Source organism: Andrographis paniculata, unplaced genomic scaffold (assembly GCF_009805555.1).
Source record: "Andrographis paniculata isolate CXL003 unplaced genomic scaffold, ASM980555v1 Contig11END, whole genome shotgun sequence".
In the NCBI taxonomy this organism is placed as follows: Eukaryota; Viridiplantae; Streptophyta; class Magnoliopsida; order Lamiales; family Acanthaceae; genus Andrographis; species Andrographis paniculata.
Genome location: NW_026137391.1, coordinates 2,386,187 through 2,402,696, shown reverse-complemented (window position 1 = coordinate 2,402,696; position 16,510 = coordinate 2,386,187). Strand labels below are relative to the sequence as shown.

The following is a 16,510-nucleotide window of genomic DNA, read 5'->3' as shown; positions in this document are numbered from 1 at the left end:
CTCGCATGCACGAATCCATTTTCGTCCCAAGAGAGCCGAATAGAATGGCCAACTATCGATCACCACGAAAGTTGATAATATTTCTTTTGTCTCCACCTGCACATTCAAAAGTGATAATACTTGTCGGTTTGTAAGAATTTTTCCATAAAATCAGTAGGCCATACGGATGTAGAAATCAAATCATCACTAGTCTTTTCGAACTTCTGGAGGGTCCCAATTGGCAATACATTCACAACAGTTCCGTTGTCCAATAGAACTTGATCAAGCTGATGGCTATTCATCGAGGCCCGAATGCGCAAAGGCTTGACACGTTGGTTTTGGCCAGGCCCACGCCTCTTAAATTCGTTCATGGTTACCACATCATTCCATCTGACAATAGGCTCATCGTCAACGACAATTTACTCTAACTCTTGAAATTCTTTCGGAGTTTTGAACTCTAGCGGAGGCTCCTCCACTCTCTTCCTTTTTGGAAAAGGCTCCTCCATCTGCTTTCCTCTTGGAATGAGCTCTCCTGTCTGCTTTCTTTCTAGAAACGGCTCCACAAACTTCTTTCTTAGCAGCTTCACAGTCTGCTTCTTTAGTGGCTCCACAGACAGCTTTCTTTTTAGAAGCGGCTAAACAGCCTGCTTTCTTTCTTGAAACGGCTCTATAGCCTACTTTCTTTTAAAAGCGGCTCCACCGTCTGTTTTATTTTTATTATTAAAATTAAAATTTTATTTTATTAGTATTTATTATGATTAATGATTTAATTTTTTTAAATATTTTAAATAAGTAGAATGATTATAAATATAGAAAAAAAAATTGATGTATCGTTAGAGAAAATAACTTAATGTCTAATTAAAAATCGCAGTAGCCAAATAGTGATAATTTGTATTCGAAATACCAAACATAAGTCATAATTGTATATTTGATTTATTTAATTTTATTTTACCTAATTTTCTTCTTTTATTAATTTTATTCTCTACATATTTATTACTATTAATTATTATTATCTATTAGCTAGGTTTAAACTTATTAATATAGGTATTGTTTTATTTGTATAATCTATTTTATAATATTTAGAGATATGCATAATTTAATACATTTAGACTCTATTTTTTATACTTAATATTATCAAGTTTAATGCTATATAATAATTGTTATTTTAATAATTTAAACAAATAATTATATTTAATATTTTTTATACGATTTGATTTTGCGAAATGATAAAATATATATATTTTAAATCATATCCGAAAGAAAATTTGGGCAAACAAACCCTTAGATTTATATATATATATTAATTATTAGCGATTTTAATAAAATAAAAATTCAAATCTATATATTTTAATTTTTAAAATTTTTATTATTTTTTCATAATATATAATTTAATACTTCCTTCGTCCAATTTCTATTGTTCTAAAGTATATTTACACGGTTTTTTAGGTGATTGTCTTTTTGTTATAAATTGACAAATTTGCCTTAAGTGTATGGTAGAAATTAAAAGTAATAAATGAATGAATGGTAAAAATATAAAATTTGTATTTAAAAAAGGAGGACAACAGTTGTTGGACCTCCCAAATAGAAAAGTAGGATATTACTTTGAAAATTTATACTTTTATAAAAAAAATATAATTAATATATATTATTTCTCAAAATATATCTTTATATGTTATAAAAAATATATTATATATTGTTAATATAAATTAATGAAAAAATAAAGTATAATAATATAAAATTACTATTAGAGTGACAAAATTTAAAAAGACTGTTAAATATGAGGACATAAATTGTGAATATCCCTTGAAATGTTCATTGATTCTTTGTTAAAAAAATTTCCAGAGACATTAAAAATAAATTTCCAAGCGTACAAAGTTATACCTTTCGAAATGAGAAGTGAGATGTTCTAACTTAAATTCTTTAAAAAGTTATCTAAGCCATTGTAACAAATAATTCATTTCAAGAACTGACTATTACTGAGTACAAATAATTAGTAAAATATGATATTAGTATGCCAACTTCTAAAACACAATGGGGAGTAAGGCACTCAAAGTGATTTAGTTAAGTACGAGATCTTTTCACTTTCTTGGCCAAATAAGTCTTATAGCAGTCCATAAGAGTATGTCCAGGTTTGAACTCAATCACAAAGATAACGTAGGGAGCTGTTTTGTAGGAAGAATGTCCAATAATTGTGGAGAAGATACAAAGAGAAAAAAAAAAATCCAATGTAAAACAACCTAAAACAAGCAATCTGCGGCCCAACAGCTCTATGGCGTGTTAGTCCGACCAGCCAAATCCTATATATATGAAGGCCCAAGAAAGTTGTTGTGGAAGTGTACATTAGATGTGAAGGTTGTTTGGTGGAGTGAAGGTTGAGATTTTTGGGAAAATTCAAATGGACATAGATTTATTAAAAAAAAAAAAAAGCTTATCTAAATTATGAATCGACACTTAGGGGAATAAAAACGACATTTCAAATATGAAAATGGATTTCATCATCATTTTCAAGCATTCATTTTCTTTCAACATTAATTTTCTTCCTGTTTTTAACACTTTACAGTTTTCTTTCAATTTTTATGCAATTTTTAATGAAATTCCAACATTCTTTCTTAAATTTTCAGCATTTATCTTATCTTTTTAATTCAAAATTTTGTCTTTTCGTCATGTTATTCACAAGATCATCTCGAGATAGCCAAATCGTTTTTTGATGAGGTCGAGAACCCTTCGAATAAATCAATTCCGACAGACTTTTCCAATTAAACCGTAGGTGGTGATTTTTTTACAACAACAGTTGTCCTATTTTTCTCAAGTTCTTAATGCCATGTCGAACAGGTTTGAATCTTAGCTGATGCAATCTGCTAAAGAGAAAACCCATTCATCCAAGCCAGATTAAAAAGAAGTTTTGTTTTAGTTTCAATTTATGTTTTAGAATGTATCCACCTTTTTTTTTTTTTTTTTTTTTTTTTTAATGTTCATTGATTCTTTGTGTAATCGTGTGCTTGAGAGATACTTCAAAAACCTTAAAAATAATTTTGCAAGTGTATGTATCAGAATTGTGGTTCTCGAAATAAGAGTAGGATCTTTAGCTTAAATTCTTTAAAACTCATCTAGGTAATTGTAACAAATAAATCACTTGAAGCAATTATTATTATTTAAGATAACTGTTATTGTCAGTTCAAAATTTTCAACGGGATAATAACCAAAGACTTTTTTTGGAGGATTTAGAGTAATTAAATTCTTAATTCGTACCGAACGCAATTTCTAGGAGTTTGATAATAAGAAATTAGAGAAGAAAGAAGGAGAAAGTTTAATAAATTAAATAAATTGCAAAAAATAAAATAAATATAAATTTTAATTGAGATGTTGGAATATGAGTTTACAACAATTATATCGAACATATTTATAAAATCTAAACACTGTCTGCAAACGGAAAAAATGTTTCTAATATACTAACATGTAGGGATGCAACAATTCAGTACAAAAATAATGATTTACCGAAACTAAAACTAATTAATCTAATTATTTTCTAACTTTAAATATTTTCTAATTTTGGAATTACACCCAAATACCCGATCTACATCATCTTTAATCTTGGTAATAAATTTTGATATCTTTGTCAACCAAAATTTAAGATTTATTATCTAGATTTTAAATTTAAAATCGAGATTCAACCATATTATTCGTAGCCAAATTTGATAGGTATAGACCCGTAAACTTAAAAAATCATAATGTGAGAGGAACCTTACAACTATTCGTAAACTCCTATAAATTTGCGAATCTAACGTGAACGTCCAAAAGCCTCTCGAACTACTTCGACCAATTACCCAAAGTCGAGCTCGTAAACTTCAAGATTAATTTTTCGGCTTAATACGAGAGCTCGAGATGAAGAACATAAACAAAGATGAAGGATAAAGACCTATCAACCCGAGCTTAATGGTTATATAAATTAAAAGAATTTAATACATGTGATGATGTTATTGCTTACATTATGACATTGACATAATTGTTTACATCATTTTTTGGGAATGTACTACTATTAATTACAATTTTGGAAATATATTCTTTTAGGAATACGTCGTCATTATTGTGATATTGGTAATATATTTTTGGAAACATGTAGCAATTATATATATTGGAATATGTTTTCCTATGTTATCAATTTAATTGTAGTAAGTGTTTTGTCCCCTTCCCTTTGGCCTATATACAGTCTCTTGTATCTATTTTCATATCAACTTTGGTCATAATATATTTCTCTTCCTTTAAAAACTTGTGTTTTTCATTGTGTTTACTTTCAAAGTATGAGTGAGTGATTCCTTGCATATTGTTTTCAAATCGGGTCTTTAGAATTATTCATTGGTTCGCGGCTTCTAAATTCTTGCATAGGAATTAAGTTTATCAATTTGTTCATTTTCTATAGTTAGGATTTTGGGTCCAAGATTGAATTCTTGAGATTCTTAGTCAACTAGGTTGGGTCAAATTTCTGCCATATCTTATCTATTTTCTTTCTCAAATTTCCTACATTGATTAAAATTATTCTTCTTCAACTGGGAAAAAATATATGAACCACGCGAGTTACGTCAAGATCTTCCCATAAATTTGCGGATCCTCCCGCTAATTTGCAAATGCTTCCATGCTCTAAATCTTTAGAGGCATTTCAAGTACCCTACTTCGATATGACTACGCACTCAGCAATCTTAATTTCAGTAAGTCAAAATTCTATTTGACTTATCATATCGATTAGTTTTAGGTCGTAACAATAACTAATAGAAGGTAGACATGCCACTCATGTCACGACTAACTGATGTTAGCCACCGGGGTGATTGTTTTTTAGTCTCTTAAAATTCGAGCTTCTAAAAATTATATTGATTATTATACTTGGGGTTTTTTTAGAAAATATTATATTTAATGGCATCTATTTCTTATATAGCATATTATACTTTGGGTTTTGGATTTTGAGTTGAGATTTGAATAGTAAAATATTTGAATTTAAGTAGTTGTATGATGTGATATAAATAGGTGTTGATGTGATGTTTTGAATATAAAATTGATATTTAGTATAATATAAAAAAATAAAAAATAAATGTTTGATTTGATCTTTTTTGGTGAAAAACTTTTGATGAATAATGAAAGTTTGGAAAAGTCTCCCAAACAAACACATTATTAATATATCTTATTCCGCCCTAAATATATATTGTCATTTTTTGTTATTAGAACAAAAACTATCAATTATTTTAGTAAGTATAACCTCATTACATATTATAAATACCATCGGTCTCTGTTTGGTTCACAGACTTTGTAGAATTCTATGAAATTTAGATTTTAAAATCATAATGAACTCATATTTGGTTATAAAATCGGTGACGAAAGTGAAAGTGCTTGGAATTTTAACATCCAAAAGATTTTTTAATGGTAGAATATCCCTCAATCTCCTTGCATTTTAATTTTTACTTTCATACTATAACATCCAACAAAAAAACCCTATCTTTTTTTCTTCTTTTTTTTTTAATATTATATATATTTATATTTAACTTATATTCGGTTGGTTCTTATAAAAATATAGTCCCTCCGTCCCATAATAAGATATTCATTTACTTTTTGTGTGTTGATATTTAAATAGTAATTATTATATCAAAATATATTATAAATCAACAGAAAATGACAAAAATACTTCTATTAGTGTCTTATAATATTAATATAATAATTTGTACAAAAATTATGCAAATATAATAGATATTTTAATGTTAAGTACAATGACGCAAAATTCAAATGAATACCTTGTTATGCGACGGAGGGAGTAATAATTTATTTAAACATACTACTACAAATATATATATTTATTTATAATAATTAAATTTATTTATATTTAATTATATTACTAATGATTTTTTAAATAAACAAATAATGTTAAAACTATTTGATTGGTGTGTTAGTTTTGTTTTTTTTAGTTTGAGGTGTATTTTATAGTAGACAAGAAGAAAGAGTGTCACTAATATAAAAAATAATATTTTTGTTGAATTGTTGCCTTGTTTAGTGTATACGTTATATATTATATTTGTATGAATATGTGTATATTATACTTTTTTAATATTAATTGAAAATTGTATTATTATTTTTTTTAGAATACACCCAATTTGAGATGGATGTATAGATTTAATTTATCACAACAAATAAAACTCATTGAAGGATAATTATGTTATTTATAATATAAAAATACTAAATTCTTCAACTAATATGCAAGACAAATGAATTTGGAAAATATAAATTCGAAATAATTTTATCAACCGTACATTGAACATAATTTCAAATTCTAAATGTAATTAATCTTATAAATCATATTGTAAAATTTCGAACCCATAAAGAATTCTTTATACCAAGTATTCCATCACATTTATATCAATATATTTACAGTAACTTTTCACATCACTGAAACAATAAAATAGTCTTTATATATACATCTGTCATTAAAATATAATATCTACTAATTCTTTTACAAAATGTAAATATATAGTTATAAAACGAATGAAAAGAATGTTATTTTTTACCTAAAAATATTAGACAAAAAAAAAAGAAAAAACTCAAAAGAACACCCATTTTGTTAGAATCCTTCTGTTTTGAAACACTATTTTTTCTAATATATATAACCGTCTATAAGAAATTAAATACTGTCTATGTCTAGCTCTAAGGTCATATTTATTTTTTCCGTGTCAATTTTTTAATATTAATTATTATATCAAAATATAGTACAAAATCAAGGAAAAATGACAAAATTATTTTTATTAATTTCTTATAATACTAATAGAATGACATTTGTACAAAAAATTATACAAATATAATAATATTTTTAATGTTAAATACAATGACGCAAAAGATAAATGTAATCCTTAGAGACGGACGTATGGAGTATATATTTTTATTTAAAATATAATAATTAATACTACCTCCATCCGGCTGTAAGAGTCTCATTTACTTTTTACTTGTTGATATTTGAATATTAATTATTATATCAAATCGTAATACAAATTAAGAAAAAATTACAAAAATACTTCTATTAGTGTCTTATAAATACTAATAGAATGATATTTGTACAAAAAATTATACAAAAATAAAAATAGATTTAATGTTAAGTACAATGACACAAAAGGTAAATGCGACTCATAGAGACCGACGAGGAAGTCCATTATATCAAATATCCATTAATATCATATCCAACTATTTCCATTTCATATTTTAATATTCTAAAATTACTGAAAATGATATTCTTTTTTTCCGCCAAATTTATTCTAATTTTTCTTTTTCGTCCGTCCGTTAAAATTTATCTCATTACTATATTTGAAAAATTCAACAAATTCATATGTAATTATTATATTTCAATCAACACTTATTTACAACAAATACCACTAACTTTATTACATTATTTCTCTTTATTCTATTTCATTATTCACTAAATTTCCAAAAATAACCTCAATTACCTTTTTACTTTTTTTTACATTATCAATAAAATATTTATTTTTTTTAAACACAGTGCTAAGCCCAAATGGGCTAATTATTGTGAACGGAGGGAGTATTAATGAAACAAACTAATTTGTTCTCTTGGTCATTTTTTGTTCTCAAATATTTACTATTCAATTTCACAATTTCTCTAAAATATACTTTCTCCAATTTAAAACAATAGTCTTATTTTTCTATTTTCGCCAGCTTCAAAATAATAGTCTCGTTTTCATTTTCGGTAACTAACTCTTTATCCTTTTGTAAAATTATTGTTACTTTTCACAATAATTATATAAAATTTTGATATTTTGATATTTTAAAAATATTTTTATACAAAATATTAATATAATACTAATATTTCTTAATTTTTCATTTTTATTTCAAATGCCATTATTACTTTGGAACAAAAAGGAATACTTTTCTTTTATATATATATATACAAGATAAAATATTACATTCAAACTAAACCAAACAAATATATATCACCAACTTATTATTCTTTCATCCCCAAACATACACAATGACATTTAAATTTACAATTTAACAACATTCATTCAAATATATACATATATATATATTCAAACAAATCATAACATAAGCAAACCCTAATAAGTAGAAATTAATGGTCAAGCCTTTTGATCTACAGTACCATTTGTTCCGACCAAGAATTGATACTTATCCTTCCGAGTGAAGTTCGTGCTTCTATAATCCAAAGCCTTCCCAATCATTTCTTGAACATAATTCGCAACTTCGAAGCTCGATTTCCCGCCTTTGCATGTTCGATCATCCGACAACTCATTCAAGAACGTAACCTCTTACGTTGCCAATGGATTCATGAAGTAGAAAAATACATCCATCCATTTTCGCCCTCGCGCCGTAGTCCCATAAAACATGCTTGTCCTAACAGAAATCGCCACCGGCAATATGCGATCCGTGAGCTCCGCAAACAATGCTGAAAACCTAAGCAAATAAGGCGCGCGACAAGTTGTCCCTTCGGGGCACATAAACAAGTTGCATCCTTTATCCAAAATACTTTTCATTATCATGGCATCTCTAGCACGGTCCCTAGTCAATCGACAAGTTTTCATTGGTGAGAGGAATTCAGTGAGCCTTGAAACCGAGTAAGTGACTCCAAATGTCCGGCCGGGAAAAATGGAGGAGACGACAACAGGGTCGAAGAAACATATGTGGTTGCAGACAATGGCAAGACCTGAAGTTGTTTGAGAAGTATGGGGTGGATTGCCTTTGACGATGATTTTGCAGCCAAGAAATTGAATTGTGTAATAGAAGATTGAGAATGGGCCCAAAGAACCAACGACAATACGTAGGATGCATAAAGGGATTCCTATTGGTAACCATAAGAAAATTTTTAGGGTTTTCAGTGGTGTAGGTTTTTGGACAAGTCGACCATCGTGGAATATTACAGGCTTTGGCAAGTCATTTGAACTAACTGCACGAATTCCAGGTTGTCTTGGTGTGATTATGTACCATTCCTGCTTAAGAAATGTAAAAAAAAAGAAGAGGAAAATTGGATGGGTTGGGAAGAAAATCTAATCGAAAACACATACAACTCTCTTAACGAATATGAGGAAAAGAAGGTAAATTATATAATATCTCCTTATATTTTAATAAAAATGCATAAAACATCCTGTATTTTATTTATTACGTAAAATCCCTTATGTTAATATAAAGTTTGCACCAAACACCTTCTTTGTTGAAAACCGATGTTTAGTTTTAAATAAAGACCAAAATTACGAGATTTTATATTAATAAAAAATGTAAAATTTCTTAAATACTTTTTTGAAAAAAGGAAATAAATAAATAATCCTTCATTTTTTGAAAAAAATTGTTATCGGATTTTTCAAAACTATAAAAATAAATGATTAATCAATTATTTATTTATTTATTTTATTCAAAAAAAGTGATTTAAGATTATTTTATTTTTTATTTGTATAAAACTTGTTTAATTTATATTTTATTTAGAACCAAACATCAGTTTTGAATAAGGAATGTGTTTCGTGCAAACTTTACGTTAACACAAGGGAGTTTCACGCAATAAATAAAATACATGGTATTTTATACATTTTTATTAAAACACGACGGTGTTATATAATTTACTCTATTTGTAAGCTTATGGTTTTTTGTTTTGGTTTTGAATAATAAAATTTTGAATTGAAATAGTTGTTTGAACAATATATACATGTGTTGATGTAATATTTTTAATATAAAATTAGATTTTATTGTAATAAAATACATACAAAATAGATGTTTGATTTTATATTTTTGGAGAAAACAAAAAAAATTGAAATAGTAATATTATAGATAAAATATCTTGCCAAAATTTGGTCTAATCTTTTAGGTTAAAATATTATCAACAAAAAAGAACAAAAAAACAAGTTTGTGTTTGTTCTAATTGAAAATAAAAGAACATCACTAATGAATCAATATAATTTTTAATAAAAATACATCATTTTTTTTTCCAAAAATTATATTAAAATACTATTTAATTCAAATTAAATAAAAATTTTAAGTTCAATTGAAATGCAATAATTTAAAAAATTATGTTTTTTTATGTTTTATGTTGCTAGGCTTGTAGTTAAGAAAATAAATGTTTTTTTAGACTCTATTCATCATTTAAAAATATGCTACACTATTAAAACTGAAATAATGTGAGTTTGGCTGATGTTTCCATTTGTCATTGGAAGTTACTTTGCACAATAATTATTTAATTAATGTTTAATTAATGATATAACATATTATTAAAACAAATTTAAAATATGTATTTAAATATTTTAAAAGTTATATTTAAACAAAATTGACTCAATATAAGATATAATTACTACAATAAAATTTTACACATACAAATAAATATATACTCCCTCCGTCCCACATGCCGTGTCTGCTACACTGTAGACAGGGTATTTTAGGAGGGATGTAATTAGTAGATAATTAAGAATGTATTAGTGAAAATAACTATCTTATAATATAAATAATTATAAATTAAGATTAAGATAACTAATTAGTTTAATTAAAATTTTAAAAAAATAAAATTAAAAAGTTTAAAATGAGATTAAAGTGTATAATCATTTTCCAAAAAAAGAAAGTGACATGGTACGTGAGACGGACAAAAACGGCAACGTCGACATGGTATGTGGAACGGAGTGAGTATTTATAATGATTGATGTCAATTAATTTTATTTTTTTTAAATACTTCTTAAGAAAATAATAAATAAGTTCATCTTCTTAAATATTAAAACAAAAACAAAAACCAAAAAAAGAGGGTTATATATTACGAACTAGGGACATTTAATGAATGGTTATAGGGAAAGAAAAACAGTGCAAAGGGTAGTAGATAACACTTAAACTAACTCATTTTATTTATTTATTGTATTAATGTTGAATAATATATAGTTATTATTACACAAAATTCTTTCCCTTCGTTGGCTTCAAAACACTAGAGAGAAATAAGAAATATTTGCCCACCATTATACTACTTCCTCCTACAAGTATATTTTGTCTATGTTACTTACGAAAATTTAGGTAAAATATAATTAATAAATAATTAAAAAATATATTAGTAAAAATAATTATTATATAATAAAATAATTATATATTAAAATTAAAATAAATAAATAGTTTGTTTAAGATTAAATAAATTAGAAATTTTGAAATTTAAAATGTAAAAAAAGTCAAATTATAGAACGGTCGAAAATAGAAAATAGAGATAAATTATGTGGAATTGAGAGAGTATATATTTCTTAGGAGTGTTTTTTTTATAAAGTTTACAAAAAGTTTTACTTTTTATATACTAAAAATTAATTTTACATTCAAAATATTTCATTAATACTTATTTATATCACATTATATAATTATTCAAATTTAAAATTTTTACTATTCAAATCACAAATCTAAATCTAAACCCCCAAATAAACAAACAGTTAGATAATCAAGCAACCTACTCATTATACTCCTTTCATTATACTCCTTGAAAATGTGCAAATACTATTTAGACAAAACAGAAGTTTTGAAATTTTTTATAAATATGCAGTATGCATATAATATATTTTTTTAAGCTAAATTGTTTTTTGGTCCGACATATTTTATCAATTTAGTACTTTAAATGGACCTTTGTTTGAAAATAGTCGTGCAAGTAAAATCTTTTCGTTAGAATAATCTTTGGGTGCCGGACTCGCTACGATGGTCTATCATTGCTCACGTGGTGCTGACACATGACTGACATATCCTCATTACGTAGATGTCACATCAGCGACACATGGATTATTTTTTTTACAAAATATTTTGGTAAACTAATTTTTAGTCCCCTATCTTTGACCACCTTTATCATTTTAGGACTTTAAATGGACATTGTCTGAAAATAGTCCTGCAAATAATTTTTTTTTGCTAAAATGGTCCTCTAACGTGTCACTAACGTGGTGATAACATGTTAGCCGCGTCTGCGCCACATCAGCAACGGTGGACCAACGTGGCGAATCTGACACCGGATGACCATTTTAGCGATATTTTTACTTACGAGATTATTTTCATATATGATTCGCTTCACGTTCTAAAATGATAAAGAAGTCAGATTCAGGATAAAATAATAATAATAATAATAATAAATAAAAAATAGTTTATCCATTTCTTAAAAAGTTTGTTACTTTTGATAAATAGTTTCAAAAGTATCTGCATAAGTATCTAAGACAAAGAATATGCAAATAAAAACTTATATGCACCACAAGAAAATATCGACAAACTAGAATACCGAATCATCGCTAACCTTGCAAAGATTCACGAATGAAGTATCGCTCTCAGAGCAACCAATTCCAACATCAGCCATAGATGAAGATTCAAACACTTTTTTAACAAAGACGGTCATCTTCTCCCCGACAAGCACGCCAGGATTAGCAACCAATCCCGTGGCAAAGCCCATGTAGGATAAAATCTCAGTACCCAAAACCAAATCCACATCCAAATAGTTCTTCAAGAATGGCTCAACCATGATCCTCGGATTCATTGTCACCACAATTTTCTTCCCACAAGAAGAAAACAAGCGCCAAGTCTCGGGGTGCAAGTCCTCCGAATAGTACTTAGGCAGCACAGCCTTCGCAGCCGATTCAATATCAGATATTTTAACACCTACAAAGGCCACGAATATGAGCACCCGAATGCTGGAAGATTTTGACACGAAATAGTGCAATAGCATAGCCAATGGATATGCGCCGAGCAATAAACCTAGTCTTAGTATACCACCAACATCGAATGCAATTAGCGCGAAATATGGGAATAAACTTGGCTCAATAAGCAATCCATCCATATCAACTATTATAGTTTCTTTTTCTCGCCCTTTTGAGTTGCATTGATCGATGCTTCGGAAATTATTGGAAGAATATTTACTCGAAAATTCCATTCCTTAATGCACTCTTGGAAAGAAGTTATTAGCTTGTTAACATTATATAGTTGTTATGTGAGATGAACGACGTGTAAGTGTTGGGGTTAGGGTTAGGTAAAGTTGGGGTTAGGGTTAGGGTTAGGGTTAAAGGATAATCATCAAGCTGCTGTAATGTAATAATCTTACATAAATAGAAGAAAATCGATAATGAATAGCCACAATAAGAGAAAATTAGTAATGTATATTGATGCCGATCCACAAAATAGAAATAGTCAACTAAAAGAATATTTTTTTATTTGCTTACAAAAACATTTAGGATGTGTTTTTTTTTTTTTTTTGTCTTTTACAACAGATTTTTACTATTCATATTTTTTTTTTTCAAAAATATTGAATCAAACAATTACTTTCCTTTTTTATATTATATTATAAATTTATTTTACATTAAAAATATTATATGAACCTCTATTTATATATATCCTTCAAACAACTATTCAAATTTAACTTTTTGCTATTAAAAAATTCAAAACCCAAAAACTAAAACTTACAAACAAACACACCCTTAAGTTTTTTTATAGAATCGGAAACCCTAAAGCACATCATAAAGCCAAAATAAAAATAATTACAAAAGAAGGTCCGAGAAGTGTGTGTTATTTGAGGTCATCTCCAATTCATTAATCTATTTTTTAACCGCTACAGTTAATTTACAATAATTTTACTACAATCATAAATTTTATTGTTTACTCTAAAAACTATATTCCTATTTTTATATAACTTTTTATAAGTGCTTTTATATAATCACCCAAAAATATATAATTTATAATTTATAAAATACTAATTATTTTCAAAATAAAAAATTACACATTACTTTTTTTAAAAAAAATAAAATTATATATCACTTTTTAAAATTAAAATTATATATCACTTTTTTAAAAATAAAATTACACATTATTTATTAAAATAAAATAAAATTATATATCACTTTCCAAAAATTATTTCAAACTTTGTAAAGTGATTTACTCAAGAATTTTATTAGTTCGATGAAATATTGTCGGATGCAAAATAACACAAGTTAGATAATAGTAACAAGTCATCATATAACTACTTGTCTGAAGATGGACATATTAATTTCATACATGTTTTTAATTTTTGTATAAATAAACTTTTGCACGCAAGAAAATAAAAAATAAAAGGTGCACGTAGAAACACACATAAGTCAAGCTATTTCTGAACATTAATTAATTACTTAATTTAGGGTTTCTTCAACCGACTTTAAATTTGGAGAAATACTGTATTATTGGAGCAAAATTTTTCCAACCGACTTCATTTTTTTATTTATTTTTTGGACCAAAATACTCTATTTTTTTTTAGCATTCTCTAAAAATGGAGAATTATTATTTTTAATTATTTTATGGTCCTCAAATTTTTTTATTTTGTATTATTTTATAAATTATAATTAGATATAAATATGTATATCATAATATATATGTTAATATTAAAATATTAAATAATATAAAATTGTATTATATTATAATTAATAAAAAAAATTATTGAGGTTAATATGTAAATAATAAAAGTTGAATAAAAGTTACGTAATTGTATAAAATAAGAAATATATATGAAATATTTTTTTTAGAGGAAAAAATAGAGCGATTTGGAGTAAATTTAAACTTTAGAAAAATATATGGAGAATTTTTTTTTTAAAAAAAATAGAGTATTTAGTTAAAAATGGCCTTATCACTTTCATATTTTTATATCAAAATAACTAGTTGCTGGTCATTTAATTCAGCTAATTAAAAATTATTTTAGAAAAATAGAAAACACATTGGCACATACACAACATTTTTAAGGCTAAGTTACTGCTCTATTTGCTTGTGAATTTTTATAACTGATTTTACTATTTTAATTTTTTTTTTTCTTCAAACATATCAAATTAAACATTTATTTTTTATTATTTTATTATACTAAAATTTAATTTTATATTCAAAATATAGCATCAACACATATTTATATTATATCAAATAACTATTTCAATTCAAAATTTTACTATTTAAACCAAAACCAAAAAATATAATTTTACCGGTAAACAGTAGGGTTTTGAACATGACCAACTGATATAATATGCTGATATGCTATACCTATATAGATAGTTGCAGGTCATTTGATTTATAACTTGAAACTAAAACATATAAAAACCTAAAATAAAACGGACACAATAATATACACACGCGTGTGTTTCAATTTGTCATTTTAAACTGAAATCAATATTATTTATTTTATATAATTTTTAATAAAAATATATTATTTTTTCTGTCCACGTCACCATTTTCCGTTGGATTGATAACGTGGAACCAACATTAATTGAAATTGGTTATATTGAGACTAAAATTGACGAATTTTTTTTATATTGAGACCAAAATTGATTAATTTTGATTACATTGACACCAAAAATGATTTCTTTCCAAATATAAATTCTAAATAATTCATAAAAAAGAATACTCCCTCCGTTGTGCGACAGATAACTCTTTTTACTTTTCTATCCGCCATATTAAAAATGACCTCCTTCTATTTTCAGTAAATTTATTCATTTTAAATATATTTAAAAAATAAAAATTAATTAAATTAAATTTCTAATATCTTACACATAAAATCCACTCAAAATCCATTTTTTTTATCTCTCTCCTCAATAAACAAATATTTTTATCTATATTTAAAACTTCGTATTTTTTTGTAAAAGTAGTTTTAAGTTAATTATAAATAAATAAATAAATAAATTTTTTTTATTTATTTATATTATATAAAATTTTATTTTTCTACCAAATGATATCCATATTATATATATTATTGAGATATAATGCTAACAATATTAAAAATACCAACAACATTACTTATATTAAAAATAATAAAATAATATCAAAATTTATTATTAACAACTTACTTAATATATACTACCTAAAATACCATGGCGCTAACTAAAGGGCATCTTTGTTGAAATAGTCAAATAATTATCTATTGGTCCTTAGTAGAAGTCAGTTAGTTTGTTTTAAGCTGAATCCCTTCTTAACATGGTATCAGAGACATGGTGCTCGTATTGAGTTTGAATCATGTATGAATTTTCGAAATTATCATCTCAAGGGAGTAGTGTTGAATATTGGTATTAGAGCCATGATGCCGGTATTGGGTTTAGATCTTGTATGAATTTTCGAGATTATCATCTCAAATGGGGAGTGTTGAATATTGTCCCATATTGCTAAATGTGTGGGAACTCCCCTAGTATATAAGGGTGAAGGGCCACTCCATCTATCACCAATTGGTTTTAGGTTGGATGTCCGGATCCCTTCTTAACATGGTATCAGAGCCTACAACCATTCCAATCCACTCCTATCGTGTTGCAACAAATGACCTCAGAAACATCATTTTTACACCAATCAGTTCTCGATTTGACAGACATTATGACCATTGGAGCCTGTTAATGAAGAATCTATTGAGGTCAAAGGAGTATTGGTATGTCGTTGAAACTGAGATACCGAATATTGGTGTCATCCTTACAGATGCACAAAAGAAAGAAATAGATGCATTGAGGTTGGTTGACTTGAAGGCAAAGAATTATCTCTTCCAGGCTATCGATCATGTGACTTTGGAGACAATACTTTGCAA

The 16,510-nt window shown here is 26.4% G+C and overlaps 1 pseudogene; it reads right to left on the bottom strand.

Moving 5' to 3' along the window:
* Nucleotides 1-8,093: 8,093 nt before the first annotated feature.
* On the bottom strand, nucleotides 8,094-12,874 carry LOC127248197 (glycerol-3-phosphate acyltransferase RAM2-like; annotated as a pseudogene).
* Between the last annotated feature and the right edge of the window lie 3,636 nt (nucleotides 12,875-16,510).